The sequence below is a fragment of the Lucilia cuprina genome, chromosome 3, assembly GCF_022045245.1.
Source record: "Lucilia cuprina isolate Lc7/37 chromosome 3, ASM2204524v1, whole genome shotgun sequence".
In the NCBI taxonomy this organism is placed as follows: domain Eukaryota; kingdom Metazoa; phylum Arthropoda; class Insecta; order Diptera; family Calliphoridae; genus Lucilia; species Lucilia cuprina.
Genome location: NC_060951.1, coordinates 47,614,237 through 47,629,748, shown reverse-complemented (window position 1 = coordinate 47,629,748; position 15,512 = coordinate 47,614,237). Strand labels below are relative to the sequence as shown.

Below are 15,512 nucleotides of genomic sequence, written 5' to 3'. Positions count from 1 at the left end.
AAGAGACAATCTTTATATGAAAATATTTCACTTGGCAAAAGTGGCACATTTTTTATAGAAAATTTCTCTTTTAATGGTACATATTTTTTATTTAAGTAAGATAAAATTTCTATAGAAAATGTCTACTTAAATGAGAACAATTTTTTATAGAAAAGAATTTTCTCTTTAATGACACAAATTGTCTCTATAGAAAATGCTGTGTGCATTTTAAGATTTTTTATGAGGCAAATTTAATTTTTTATAGAAAATATATTTATAAAAACACATTGCAAAATTTTTCAGAAAGAGGTCAAATAAAGTTCATGCTGCTTTAAATGTTTGCAAAAAAACAAGTTTAAAGTTTTTTATTCAAAGGATTTTATCTGTAAGATTTGTGTTTTGTAACAAAATACATACATACTCTCACAACTTATAACCACAAATAATAGAAGAAAAAAAAAAGACAGGGAGTATTATCCAGGATATTATAATGTTTTATATTTTATGACATTTCAAAATCATGAAGCAAAAACGAAAAACCTAATATAAAAAAGAAAAATATGAAACTGTCAGTGTTTTTTTTTTTTTGTGAAAAAAACACTAGCGTCGCTCTAGACGTTAGAGAAAAGAAAACGCGTTAGATAAGCACAATTACCCAATTTAACTGAGTAGATTACAATTCATGTTTCCCCTTATGGATTTCCACTAGAAGTTTATCAAATTGCTTTTCGATTTCAATACTCAAATGTTTGTCTCAGCAGACATCAACAAAAGGCGTCTAAGGGTAAAATATTTAAATAACAACGAAAAGTTAGAAGAAATAAAAAAAAAACATTCAAGACATTTTTGACAGCTCTTTGTTGTGTGAGTGTGTTTTGGTTGGTGGGGTTTTCTTTTTTGTGCGAAATTGCAAAACACCAAAGAGTCAAGAGTGACATATCAAATTAAGATTTAAATAAACAGACTTCAAGAAACCGCAACATTTTTTTGCTGATTTTAGCAAAATAGAATAAATATGTAATAGATATAAATTGATTTGATTATGGGGAAAATATGAAAAATTATTCATGCTTAAGAAATTTTTATTTTAAATATAATTTGATAAAAGTTTTTTTATTTTTTTGTCAAGTTTAAAACTAGTTTAGCAGATCTATAATGCGATTATTAAGTATTTCTGTGATTTCATTTATCAATAAGAATTTATTTAAATAAAATAAAAATTATATTTTATTTAGTATGATTCCCTCAATAGTTTCATTAAGCAGGCAGAACGGCATTAAATTGACAGAAAAAACTTCTGTATTAAATATTATACATTAAATTTCCAACACAATCCTTTTTTAGGGATATTTTTTCCTCAAAGTATTTCATAGTAAATTAATAAAATGTTATTCTTCAGCTAAATTGTTTTAAAAATAGTTTCAACTTTTCATTTTAATTTTTCAGTTCTCTTAAAACTTTTAACGTTATAAAATAAAAAAAAATGAAAACAGTTTAGAATGTAGAAATACAAAAGGGAGAATAAAAAGAAATTATCATAGTTGTTAACCATTTAGAAAGACAACAAATAGTTGTAAGCTTCATAGACAAGCAACATAATGTCGAGCATATACTACGTGTATGGTCAGCTTAAGAGCAGAAAAATAAAATGAGCATGGAATTTAGTTTCAATTAAATTAACTTTAAAATTATGGATATTAAAATTGTTGATCTAATGGACAAAAATTTCTTTATACTGGCAAAACTTTTTTATTTCTTTGATTTGTTTAACATTAATCAAAAATAATATGTTAATGTAAAAATAAAAATTTCTCATTGCATCATAGAAAACCATGTCCTTGAATAGAATTCTGATTATTATAATAAAATGTTATGATGGCAATAGTTTTATAGAAAAATTAATGCTGTCATAAAAAATGGTTATAAATATTGCCAATCCACATAAAATATAAGATAATAAATAACTAGACTCATGAAAAAAATGTTCGTAAATGTATATCAGTATCCTATGGATACTTATATTAAGAAATATGTATTCACAGAAAATTCACAAGTTCTATTAAAAATGTTCTTATATATTTCCTGTAATATTATATTATTTTTGAAAGAGAATCGATAAACAATATATACTGCTAGATTTTCATGCTTTTAGTGAAAGGTATGTTCTATATAAAGAGGCATATTATCTTTTATACCCACAATTAAAACATCCTTGTTAATATACATTGATATTATCGAAGTAATTTTCTATTTTATTATATATGGATCTATTCTCCTAAAATTTAGGAAAATAATTTTATATCGTATAAAACTGTTAAAGTGGTATTTTATAGCTATATATGGTTCTTAAGGTCAGTTATGAGCATTAACGTCTTTTTTTTAAAGTGCACCGTATATGGAGAGCAGGGCTAATTATGGACCGATCCTTATAAAATTTTAGGAAAAAATTTAGGTTCCTATAAAATATGTTCTTGTGGAATTTCACCGCCATAAAACTACTTGTGCAAAATTTCAGCTCACTAGCTACTTCCATTTGGACTCTATCTTGCTTTAAACAGACAGACGGACGGACGGACATTGCTTGATCGTCTAAGAATCTAATAAGGACCCAGAATTTATATACTTTAATGGGTCTTAGCATTCATCTTTTTCGTTTCAGTGTGTTACAAATAGAATGACAAAAATGTAGCTTTCAGTGGGACAAATTTCCTATAGAAATGTGATTTTCTATATCTTGTCCATTCATTCATTTGGTATAGGAATATAAATTGCGCACGAAATGAGATATATTTTCTATATATTTTTTATATTATTATCTTTTAAAAGTCGACACATTTTATATAGAAAAGAAATACATTTTCTTAAGAAAATGCCTTCTTTTAAGAGACAACATTTCTTGCTAAAATAGACACGTCTATTAGAAAACGTCTCTTTAAATTTTCTCTGGAAAATGAATCTAGAAATGAAACAAACATTATACGAAAATATATCACGTTTTGCCAGAAGAGACACATTTTTTATAGAAAAATGTATATTTTAATAATACATATTTTCTATAGAAAATTTATATTTAAATGAGATACAACATCTATACAAATGTCTCCCAAAATGAGTACATTTTTCTAAAGAAAATGTCTCTTTAAATGAGAAAAATTTTCTATAGAAAAGACACTTTAAATGAGATATATTTTTCCAAAAAAATGTGTTTTAAAAAAGACACATTTTCTGAAGTGAAAGTTTTCTTTCAAGAGACAAAATTTATTGTTAAAATAAACACATTCTATACAAAACGTCTCATTAAATTTCCTCTATAAAACGACAATATAAAAGAGACAATCTTTATATGAAAATATTTCACTTGGCAAAAGTGGCACATTTTTTATAGAAAATTTCTCTTTTAATGGTACATATTTTTTATTTAAGTAAGATAAAATTTCTATAGAAAATGTCTACTTAAATGAGAACAATTTTTTATAGAAAAGAATTTTCTCTTTAATGACACAAATTGTCTCTATAGAAAATGCTGTGTGCATTTTAAGATTTTTTATGAGGCAAATTTAATTTTTTATAGAAAATATATTTATAAAAACACATTGCAAAATTTTTCAGAAAGAGGTCAAATAAAGTTCATGCTGCTTTAAATGTTTGCAAAAAAACAAGTTTAAAGTTTTTTATTCAAAGGATTTTATCTGTAAGATTTGTGTTTTGTAACAAAATACATACATACTCTCACAACTTATAACCACAAATAATAGAAGAAAAAAAAAAGACAGGGAGTATTATCCAGGATATTATAATGTTTTATATTTTATGACATTTCAAAATCATGAAGCAAAAACGAAAAACCTAATATAAAAAAGAAAAATATGAAACTGTCAGTGTTTTTTTTTTTTTGTGAAAAAAACACTAGCGTCGCTCTAGACGTTAGAGAAAAGAAAACGCGTTAGATAAGCACAATTACCCAATTTAACTGAGTAGATTACAATTCATGTTTCCCCTTATGGATTTCCACTAGAAGTTTATCAAATTGCTTTTCGATTTCAATACTCAAATGTTTGTCTCAGCAGACATCAACAAAAGGCGTCTAAGGGTAAAATATTTAAATAACAACGAAAAGTTAGAAGAAATAAAAAAAAAACATTCAAGACATTTTTGACAGCTCTTTGTTGTGTGAGTGTTGTTGGTTGGTGGGGTTTTCTTTTTTGTGCGAAATTGCAAAACACCAAAGAGTCAAGAGTGACATATCAAATTAAGATTTAAATAAACAGACTTCAAGAAACCGCAACATTTTTTTGCTGATTTTAGCAAAATAGAATAAATATGTAATAGATATAAATTGATTTGATTATGGGGAAAATATGAAAAATTATTCATGCTTAAGAAATTTTTATTTTAAATATAATTTGATAAAAGTTTTTTTATTTTTTTGTCAAGTTTAAAACTAGTTTAGCAGATCTATAATGCGATTATTAAGTATTTCTGTGATTTCATTTATCAATAAGAATTTATTTAAATAAAATAAAAATTATATTTTATTTAGTATGATTCCCTCAATAGTTTCATTAAGCAGGCAGAACGGCATTAAATTGACAGAAAAAACTTCTGTATTAAATATTATACATTAAATTTCCAACACAATCCTTTTTTAGGGATATTTTTTCCTCAAAGTATTTCATAGTAAATTAATAAAATGTTATTCTTCAGCTAAATTGTTTTAAAAATAGTTTCAACTTTTCATTTTAATTTTTCAGTTCTCTTAAAACTTTTAACGTTATAAAATAAAAAAAAATGAAAACAGTTTAGAATGTAGAAATACAAAAGGGAGAATAAAAAGAAATTATCATAGTTGTTAACCATTTAGAAAGACAACAAATAGTTGTTAAGCTTCATAGACAAGCAACATAATGTCGAGCATATACTACGTGTATGGTCAGCTTAAGAGCAGAAAAATAAAATGAGCATGGAATTTAGTTTCAATTAAATTAACTTTAAAATTATGGATATTAAAATTGTTGATCTAATGGACAAAAATTTCTTTATACTGGCAAAACTTTTTTATTTCTTTGATTTGTTTAACATTAATCAAAAATAATATGTTAATGTAAAAATAAAAATTTCTCATTGCATCATAGAAAACCATGTCCTTGAATAGAATTCTGATTATTATAATAAAATGTTATGATGGCAATAGTTTTATAGAAAAATTAATGCTGTCATAAAAAATGGTTATAAATATTGCCAATCCACATAAAATATAAGATAATAAATAACTAGACTCATGAAAAAAATGTTCGTAAATGTATATCAGTATCCTATGGATACTTATATTAAGAAATATGTATTCACAGAAAATTCACAAGTTCTATTAAAAATGTTCTTATATATTTCCTGTAATATTATATTATTTTTGAAAGAGAATCGATAAACAATATATACTGCTAGATTTTCATGCTTTTAGTGAAAGGTATGTTCTATATAAAGAGGCATATTATCTTTTATACCCACAATTAAAACATCCTTGTTAATATACATTGATATTATCGAAGTAATTTTCTATTTTATTATATATGGATCTATTCTCCTAAAATTTAGGAAAATAATTTTATATCGTATAAAACTGTTAAAGTGGTATTTTATAGCTATATATGGTTCTTAAGGTCAGTTATGAGCATTAACGTCTTTTTTTAAAGTGCACCGTATATGGAGAGCAGGGCTAATTATGGACCGATCCTTATAAAATTTTAGGAAAAAATTTAGGTTCCTATAAAATATGTTCTTGTGGAATTTCACCGCCATAAAACTACTTGTGCAAAATTTCAGCTCACTAGCTACTTCCATTTGGACTCTATCTTGCTTTAAACAGACAGACGGACGGACGGACATTGCTTGATCGTCTAAGAATCTAATAAGGACCCAGAATTTATATACTTTAATGGGTCTTAGCATTCATCTTTTTCGTTTCAGTGTGTTACAAATAGAATGACAAAAATGTAGCTTTCAGTGGGACAAATTTCCTATAGAAATGTGATTTTCTATATCTTGTCCATTCATTCATTTGGTATAGGAATATAAATTGCGCACGAAATGAGATATATTTTCTATATATTTTTTTATATTATTATCTTTTAAAAGTCGACACATTTTATATAGAAAAGAAATACATTTTCTTAAGAAAATGCCTTCTTTTAAGAGACAACATTTCTTGCTAAAATAGACACGTCTATTAGAAAACGTCTCTTTAAATTTTCTCTGGAAAATGAATCTAGAAATGAAACAAACATTATACGAAAATATATCACGTTTTGCCAGAAGAGACACATTTTTTATAGAAAAATGTATATTTTAATAATACATATTTTCTATAGAAAATTTATATTTAAATGAGATACAACATCTATACAAATGTCTCCCAAAATGAGTACATTTTTCTAAAGAAAATGTCTCTTTAAATGAGAAAAATTTTCTATAGAAAAGACACTTTAAATGAGATATATTTTTCCAAAAAAATGTGTTTTAAAAAAGACACATTTTCTGAAGTGAAAGTTTTCTTTCAAGAGACAAAATTTATTGTTAAAATAAACACATTCTATACAAAACGTCTCATTAAATTTCCTCTATAAAACGACAATATAAAAGAGACAATCTTTATATGAAAATATTTCACTTGGCAAAAGTGGCACATTTTTTATAGAAAATTTCTCTTTTAATGGTACATATTTTTTATTTAAGTAAGATAAAATTTCTATAGAAAATGTCTACTTAAATGAGAACAATTTTTTATAGAAAAGAATTTTCTCTTTAATGACACAAATTGTCTCTATAGAAAATGCTGTGTGCATTTTAAGATTTTTTATGAGGCAAATTTAATTTTTTATAGAAAATATATTTATAAAAACACATTGCAAAATTTTTCAGAAAGAGGTCAAATAAAGTTCATGCTGCTTTAAATGTTTGCAAAAAAAACAAGTTTAAAGTTTTTTATTCAAAGGATTTTATCTGTAAGATTTGTGTTTTGTAACAAAATACATACATACTCTCACAACTTATAACCACAAATAATAGAAGAAAAAAAAAAAGACAGGGAGTATTATCCAGGATATTATAATGTTTTATATTTTATGACATTTCAAAATCATGAAGCAAAAACGAAAAACCTAATATAAAAAAGAAAAATATGAAACTGTCAGTGTTTTTTTTTTTTTGTGAAAAAAACACTAGCGTCGCTCTAGACGTTAGAGAAAAGAAAACGCGTTAGATAAGCACAATTACCCAATTTAACTGAGTAGATTACAATTCATGTTTCCCCTTATGGATTTCCACTAGAAGTTTATCAAATTGCTTTTCGATTTCAATACTCAAATGTTTGTCTCAGCAGACATCAACAAAAGGCGTCTAAGGGTAAAATATTTAAATAACAACGAAAAGTTAGAAGAAATAAAAAAAAACATTCAAGACATTTTTGACAGCTCTTTGTTGTGTGAGTGTTGTTGGTTGGTGGGGTTTTCTTTTTTGTGCGAAATTGCAAAACACCAAAGAGTCAAGAGTGACATATCAAATTAAGATTTAAATAAACAGACTTCAAGAAACCGCAACATTTTTTTGCTGATTTTAGCAAAATAGAATAAATATGTAATAGATATAAATTGATTTGATTATGGGGAAAATATGAAAAATTATTCATGCTTAAGAAATTTTTATTTTAAATATAATTTGATAAAAGTTTTTTTATTTTTTTGTCAAGTTTAAAACTAGTTTAGCAGATCTATAATGCGATTATTAAGTATTTCTGTGATTTCATTTATCAATAAGAATTTATTTAAATAAAATAAAAATTATATTTTATTTAGTATGATTCCCTCAATAGTTTCATTAAGCAGGCAGAACGGCATTAAATTGACAGAAAAAACTTCTGTATTAAATATTATACATTAAATTTCCAACACAATCCTTTTTTAGGGATATTTTTTCCTCAAAGTATTTCATAGTAAATTAATAAAATGTTATTCTTCAGCTAAATTGTTTTAAAAATAGTTTCAACTTTTCATTTTAATTTTTCAGTTCTCTTAAAACTTTTAACGTTATAAAATAAAAAAAAATGAAAACAGTTTAGAATGTAGAAATACAAAAGGGAGAATAAAAAGAAATTATCATAGTTGTTAACCATTTAGAAAGACAACAAATAGTTGTTAAAGTATTCTCTTAAAATAAAAAAGTGGGTATATATATAATGTTTGGAAAATTATTGGTTTATAAAAAAAATCATATAAATTTGTCATGCAGCTAGGAGATATCAAGAAACCCACAAAATGGCGATCTCATATAACTAATTACTAAACTATAAGTATTTTCTATCAAGTGATTAAACTTTCTCCTTAAAAGAGGTCTTCCTAATTCGTCTCTAGCTCAACTACTTTGCTTTCAGCCGAAAAAAGCAAAATTTTACTGATGCTAACGATTGCTACAATTTTTATTCTTTTTTTCTTTGGGCTAGAAAAAGTTAAACGCTAAACAAGAATAAAAAAATTCTCAACAAAAATGTTACCAACTCTTCAAAACTGTAAAATCGAAAAAGAACGAATGAAAAAACAAATATTTTTGTAACAACTTTAGTGCTCGTTGTAATACGTTCTACAAATTCCAATAGGAACAAAAACAGTACAAAGAAAACAGAAACAAAAAAAAACATGGATTGAAACTTTTTAGGTTAACAAAGATTACACAGCAAACCTCTAAAGACTTTCAGACTAATGTTGATCATCTGTCAGTGGAGTTTTTTGTTTTAGCATATACTTCTTCTCCATTTCCCAGTTGAACTTTTTTTCCAGTTTGAAACTTGAAAATAAAATGTGTTTCGAATGATGGACGAGTAAAGGAACGTTGAGTTGGTACTACTGAGTGAAAGACAAATGTATGAACATTAGAAGACAAACGTTTACACGGAATTCTTTGTGTAATTTGAAGAGTATACAAAATATTTAAAGACCTGGGATTAAATTGTTAAAAAGTCAGGGCTAATGTACGGGTGGGTGCGACAAATGGGATGATAAGGAAGAAGTAAACTTTATTTTAATTTCTTAAATTTTTTTGTAAACAAATAAGAGTGTTTTATTCGACTATACTTATATGGTTATTGTCACATATCGGTATCAAGTTGTTTTTAGGAATGGGACCGTTTATGTAACCTGAGTCAGCTATGGATTGAACTCTTTATAATTCGAGAGTGTGATTGATTTCTAATTACATTTTACAAAAAATTGCTGGAAAATTTCTTACAGACAGTCATGTATTGTATTGTCCCATAAATTGGAATAAAATGTCTATATCCAAGACTGCAATTAGGTAAGCCAATATCAATTGTTTTGGCCACTGTAAATTTGAAAGCCAAGTTGTTGTATTGCCTTAACAGAGACGCGAATTGTCAAATATTACATAGGAGCATCTTATGGCATCTTATGGCGTGAACTTCGAATTCCTGCTTTCCAGTCACGTATTTTACAACTCTACAATTTTGGCTCGCTTTTCTCTTGAAAGGTTTCTTTACTCCTCCCCTTGGTATTTTCTATTCTCTCTTTTTTACTTTCCCTATCAAAGGATCAAATGAAGCTGCCACTGATACAAAAATTAATCGAATATGAACGAAAACAAAAACATAATTTCTACAAACGTCAAAAGGAGGGTAAAGAAATTCGAACTTTTAACAAACTAGAGCATAAACAGTCGCTAATTTACTGTCAATAAGAAAAAAATAGGAATAAAGGTTCTTTGCCTCCTTGGAGTGATGATTGACTTCCTCCTAGATGAAGCACATATGAAATAGTTAGATAATAGAGAAGTCGGGTAGCTAGGAGAAATCTTAAGTGATAAGTTAAATATCTACTTCAGTAGTGTCCTTCCGATTTGCTGGTTCTTTTAATCTACAATGTTTCTGATTTTTTCTACAAATATTTCTTCTTGCAGAAGTCACGATGAAATATCTCTAGGTAACTGATCGCAGTTTTTCCTGGGATAACTGATCGAAGGATTTAGTTGCAATGGCCATATTATTTTAGTAATTCCTAGAGAAGAACTGCCTTGTGAAAGTGCCGCCCTATATGTCATTTAGCATTAACTTCTATAGAACAAACAGTTTTTTTCAGTTTTCCCAAAAAAAGTTTTGTAAAACTTAAAATTTTTAGAAAATTTTTCATAAATTTTTCTTTCTACATAATCGAATTGTAAATCTCGAATTGTAAATTTTTAATATGTTTGTAAGTAAGTTTAGTTAGTTTGTTAGTAAGTTTTACTTTAATTGATGAATCTACTTATTTACCTTCAGTGTCAAAAGACTTGCAGCTTCTACAAAGTTGGCAGCTTTATATGATATTTTCTCACTTTAATAATTGAACTTATAAATTTCAATTTCGTATTTCACTTTTTTCGAACAAAAATCAACAGAACAAAATATTTTTATTCTACTTTGATAATAATAATTAAAAAATACACTTATATAGCATAATTCCTTTAAATAACCTCCATAACACAATAATAACAATATCAATTCTTGCTTTATTATCTTTTGATTAGTCTTTATCTGTTGTTTCTTTAAAAATTCCTCTAATTAAGCTCATAACACAACAATAACAATAATACATATTACATATTAACTCTTTGACCTGAACTTTGTACTATTACTCTCACTCACTTTGTTTTCTATTTCTCTTTTGATTGGAAACCCGTTATCTTGCTTGTTGTTTCTTTATTAATGTAACAACAGCAATAATAAAGCAGTAACAACAACACAGTTCACTTTGCTATTAATTGCATTTTTTGCGTATTTTTTTTTTGTGTGCTATTTTTTAATATTATTTTGTTTACAAAACAAATAACACAACATTATTTTTAATATATTTCTTTAACACATGTATGCATTATTTTATATAAAAAACACTTTTTAAATTGGATATTTTATTTTAATTTATTTTTTAATTTTTTTTTATCACACTGACTTGTATAACGTGATAAAGTTTGCTTTGCACTGATTTATTATCTGTCACATAAATACAGGGGCGACCCCTATGTGTGGAAATGTTAATTACAATAGTGGGAGTATGCTGCCAGATGATTAAATTGTTAAAATGAGTTGCAAACACTGATTAATGTCCTCTATAACTAATAGTCATACATTATGTGAAATAAAATGTTAAGTGTTTCTTTAAACGGGTAATATTTTTATACAAAATGCAGCTTCACATACTAGCTAAGAAAATGTGTATAAAATGTTTTATCTTAAATTTTCTTTGTACATTTAAATACCTTAACTTTGATTTACCACCATCTCATTTTGTTGTTTTATAACTTTGTTGAAATAATAATAAAAATAAAATAGAACAAATAATAAAAACAAAATATATATTTGAAGTGAACAGAATTTTTGTATGCCTTTTCACTTTGTGTTAAAAGGCAAAAATTTATAAAGTTATTTTTGTTTAACAGGTAAACGTGATTTAAATTTTATTTTTACATTTTCCCATTTTATTTCTAGCAAAAGTTTTTGCACCTCATGATATTTTTAGCAAGAAAATGAAAAAAAGGTGGCAAAAAATACAACTCAGTTTAGTACTTTTCTATGTTAAGGAGCCTAAAGCTTAAAACATATGTTAGCCTTATAGGCGTGCATTTTTCTTTTTTTATCTTTTTTTCTTGTCTTGTTATGCGTATCAAGTATACGAAGCAATCTTAAGTTTTTGCAGTTTTTATTTGTTTTATATAAAGAGAAATATATATGTAGATATGTATGTACGTATATTTAACCTTGAACAGTGGTCAAATGTACACAATAGCTAATTGTTTGTTGTATGTGAAAACATTAAAATAAATGAAGTGATGCCAACTTATATGAATTTGTCTTTGCCACAAGGAATTAAAATAATTTTTAAATTCAAAATTCGAAGTCCTCTTTTCAGGTTATTAGTTTTTCAAGTGACTTTACTAATCATTACAAGAAGAATATTTATATAACAAATTTAAATTCACAAAACACTAATTTTGTCCCACTGTTCATATGAAGAAAACTTTAACAACTTGTAAAGTATGTTGTTTTAATAGTCTTTATGCAAAATGTTTAAGAAAATTGCTTAACTTATTCTCTAATACTTGTGATATTTCTGAAAGTATGATGCTTATTAAGAATAAAATTATGGTCGATTATTTTACACCCTACACCTATTATGAGTACACTTAAGGTAAGGTTTGTTGAGAAAGTTATATATTTTTTCTGATCCTAGATAGCGGAGTCGATTAAGCCATGTCCGGCTGTCTTTATGTTTGTTGAAATTAGTTTTTAGCAGAGAAAAGGCAGCACTGAGGTGTTGTTATTGGCTTGAAACATGAAATTAAGTATGAAGAGCCTGGCTGAAGTTAGAACCCATAAAAGGTGACTTTCTGCTACTGATAACCTATAAAAGGGGTTTTTTGTACTTGTTCGTTTTTCAAAAGATACTTTTTGAATTTTCTACAATATTGACCCTAGAGACATGAAATAAGGTACGTAGAGCCCAGATTGGTTGACAACCCAAAACAGGAAAATTTTTTCTTTTTTGGAAATTCAAGACATATTCTGAATATGGGGACTATGTAGATTCAAATAACGCACGATCATTATAAAAGTCGGCAGTAATATTATATAAAACCATTTTTTTCGACATAATAATGAGCTTGAATGCGCAATTCGGACGGCCCTGTTGTATATGATGCTGGTAGAACGGTTTCGTCTATTTCGTCTCTTGACCGAAATTTGCATATGTGTGTTCAATTTTATAAATGTGTAATTAAAATTGTATATACATGCGGACACAGACAGACTAACATAGCTTAAAAGACTCTGAAAGTGATTCTGCGCCGACTGGTATACTATAGAGCCAATATTTTTCGGCGTATGAATCATCAGCACTAACGCATAATACTTTTAACATTATAGTGGTATAGGGTATAAAGAAATGCTAAAAATAAGAAAAAATGCTATGCTGAATTTTATAAATCTTTCAAAACAGTTTATTTAAAAATATATATAATTTTTTAACTTTTTTTAGTTTTTGTTGTTTTCACATTTATGTTAAGAGAACTTTAATGTAATTGCCTCAACGTTTCAAGCAAACCTTAAGTTGTGTGTTCAGTTTAAAGGATCTTTGAAAAATGTATCCAATAATTTATTAAAATATATTTTAAAATTTCGATTATTATTATTTTTGTTTTTATATTGACCAAACAACAAGCACACTATTTTGTGTATATTTTTCTTCTGGTTGTTCAATAAATATAAATTAATAAATTAATTTGATTTAAAGTGGTCTACATCTGTTTTTGTTGATTATACATATATGTTCGTTTTTCATTTTGGTTTTGTGTTTCTGTACTCAACACAACGAGGTAGGCATGTTGAGAGTATTTGTGACGTTTGTAACGTTTAAAATTAACACTTCTTGATATACCATCACAGAAAATTACTGAAATAATTTTTATATTTTTTTTAATTTTTGCTAAATATAGATTAGAGTTTAGACTAAACCAGTCGAGGGACTATGTAGTGGACAGACTAGTCTAGAGAGTAATTGATTGACTACAGTTTTATTCTTAGACTAGAGATTGTTCATAGACTAGTAAATAACTTAATCAATATTCAGTAGGCTGGGACAAATACTAGTTAAATTAGTCCATAGGCAGATCCATTATACAGACTAGTCAACAGGAGAATATATACATATGTAGTAGTCGGTAGACTAATCAACTAGTCGACTACATTACCAATAATCCATAGAGTAGCCAATAGACCAGCCAACGGACATGTCAATAGATTATTCAGCGTACTAATATATAATCAATTAATAATATAATCAATCGACAAGTCCATTTACTAGTCCATACATGAGTGAACTAAATCGTATATTAGTGAATAGACTTGATAATAGATTAATCATCCTATGGCTTGAAGTTCTATATGCAGATCGTTTCATTACGAGATAATAGATTAATCATCTTTTGGCTTGAAGTTCTATATGCAGATCGTTTCATTACGAAACCTGGACCCCATACAATTCTTATATAATAAGTATAGGGTATCATACGTTTAGGCAGTCCCTGTTTTCTTTATTTCTTGTTTTTAATCAAACATTTGTACGCGTAGAATGTTGCATGTTAATAAATAAGAAAATGTTTGCGTACGGTTCGGTTGTTCAGGCGATCGGTGGCACAGTATGTGTTTTTGTACGTGTATTCAAAGTTATTTAACTCAATTAAATTTGTTATATTCGGTTGCAATATGTTGTTGCATGTGCTGTTGTTGTTGTTGTTGTTTTATATGCTATAGTACGTGCACACACATACATTTAAACAATTATACAAATACATACGTGAGATTTTGAACTGTGATAGCGTTGTTTGTGTATGAATAATATTAATGGTGTATAAATGGTCACATATGCAATACAAATTTAAATAAATAGACTTTGAAATCAATTTCAGAAAAACTATAATGCACGTATAGTAACACATACTTACATATGTATGTATATATGGATATTTGTTAGGGTGGCAGACAATCACAATTATGGTTGAGTAGAAATCCACAGCGAATAATTATTCAAAGTTTTTTCCCTACTTTTTCTGTTTACAAGAATTTGATATAATTGCGATATGGGTCATTTAAGATGTTCATCGGAAATCATAATGACCTACGAAAATAATTATTTATTTGTAAAAATGTGTTCAAATATTTTATTGTTTTTTGAGGACCTATATTTAATGTAGGACATTGTAGGGTTTTGGTCACCCCATATATAAAATTTTTAATTTCTTTCAAATACGTGTGCCATAAAAACAACTATATAAGTAAGAATATGTGTGTCATACTAAAAACATTTAAACTCACACATGCCTATTAATTGCATTGAACTCAAAATGTTGCAGGTTCAGAAAAAAAAATGTAACAAAAAATGCATAAAAATAGTGTATAAATGTGTTTTAAAATTTTCACTGTATTATCAGTGATAATATGCCAAGAATACACTAACAAAAATATACTTAATGGAAATTTAAATTAAAAAATATACATAAAATACTAAAATATACCAAAAAATATTATTTTTGTATTTTTATTGCAATTAAAAAATCTTCTATTGTTTATGCATAGAAATCATACATAACTCATATACGCAACAAAACGGAAAATATTGCAATGATGACTGCATTTCCGTATGCAACATTTGACAATAAATAGACGAAATGAAAGAAAAAACACGACAATTCCTTCAACATTTTCATTTCATGCATAAAACCACAAACATTATTATTGTCACTATCATGACTGCAGCATCTTTGTAGTTGCATATTGTTTTATAAAGAAATATTCAACATTATAATGAAATATTTTTGTGTTGATATTTAATTTTTTTGTTTTATGTACTTCACTTTAAATAAATATTACTGATGGTGATTTTATTCTCTTTACCTTTACGCCTTTCTCATGTTGTTTGTTCTTTCTTTTTTATATTTTTTTGCTC

General features: G+C 26.6%; 1 protein-coding gene across 2 annotated transcripts in view; it reads right to left on the bottom strand.

The window, feature by feature from the left end:
- Positions 1-15,512, bottom strand: part of LOC111686939 — a 360,960-nt gene that overhangs the window by 265,552 nt on the left and 79,896 nt on the right. Inside the window, exon 1 of one of the 2 annotated variants that reach the window (XM_046945547.1) lies at positions 10,289-10,860. The exons of the other annotated variant lie outside the window; for it this stretch is intronic. The gene's annotated coding sequence lies outside the window, so the exon portion shown is untranslated. Of the gene's footprint in view, positions 1-10,288; positions 10,861-15,512 lie in introns of those variants that run through there. 2 annotated transcript variants of the gene reach the window in all.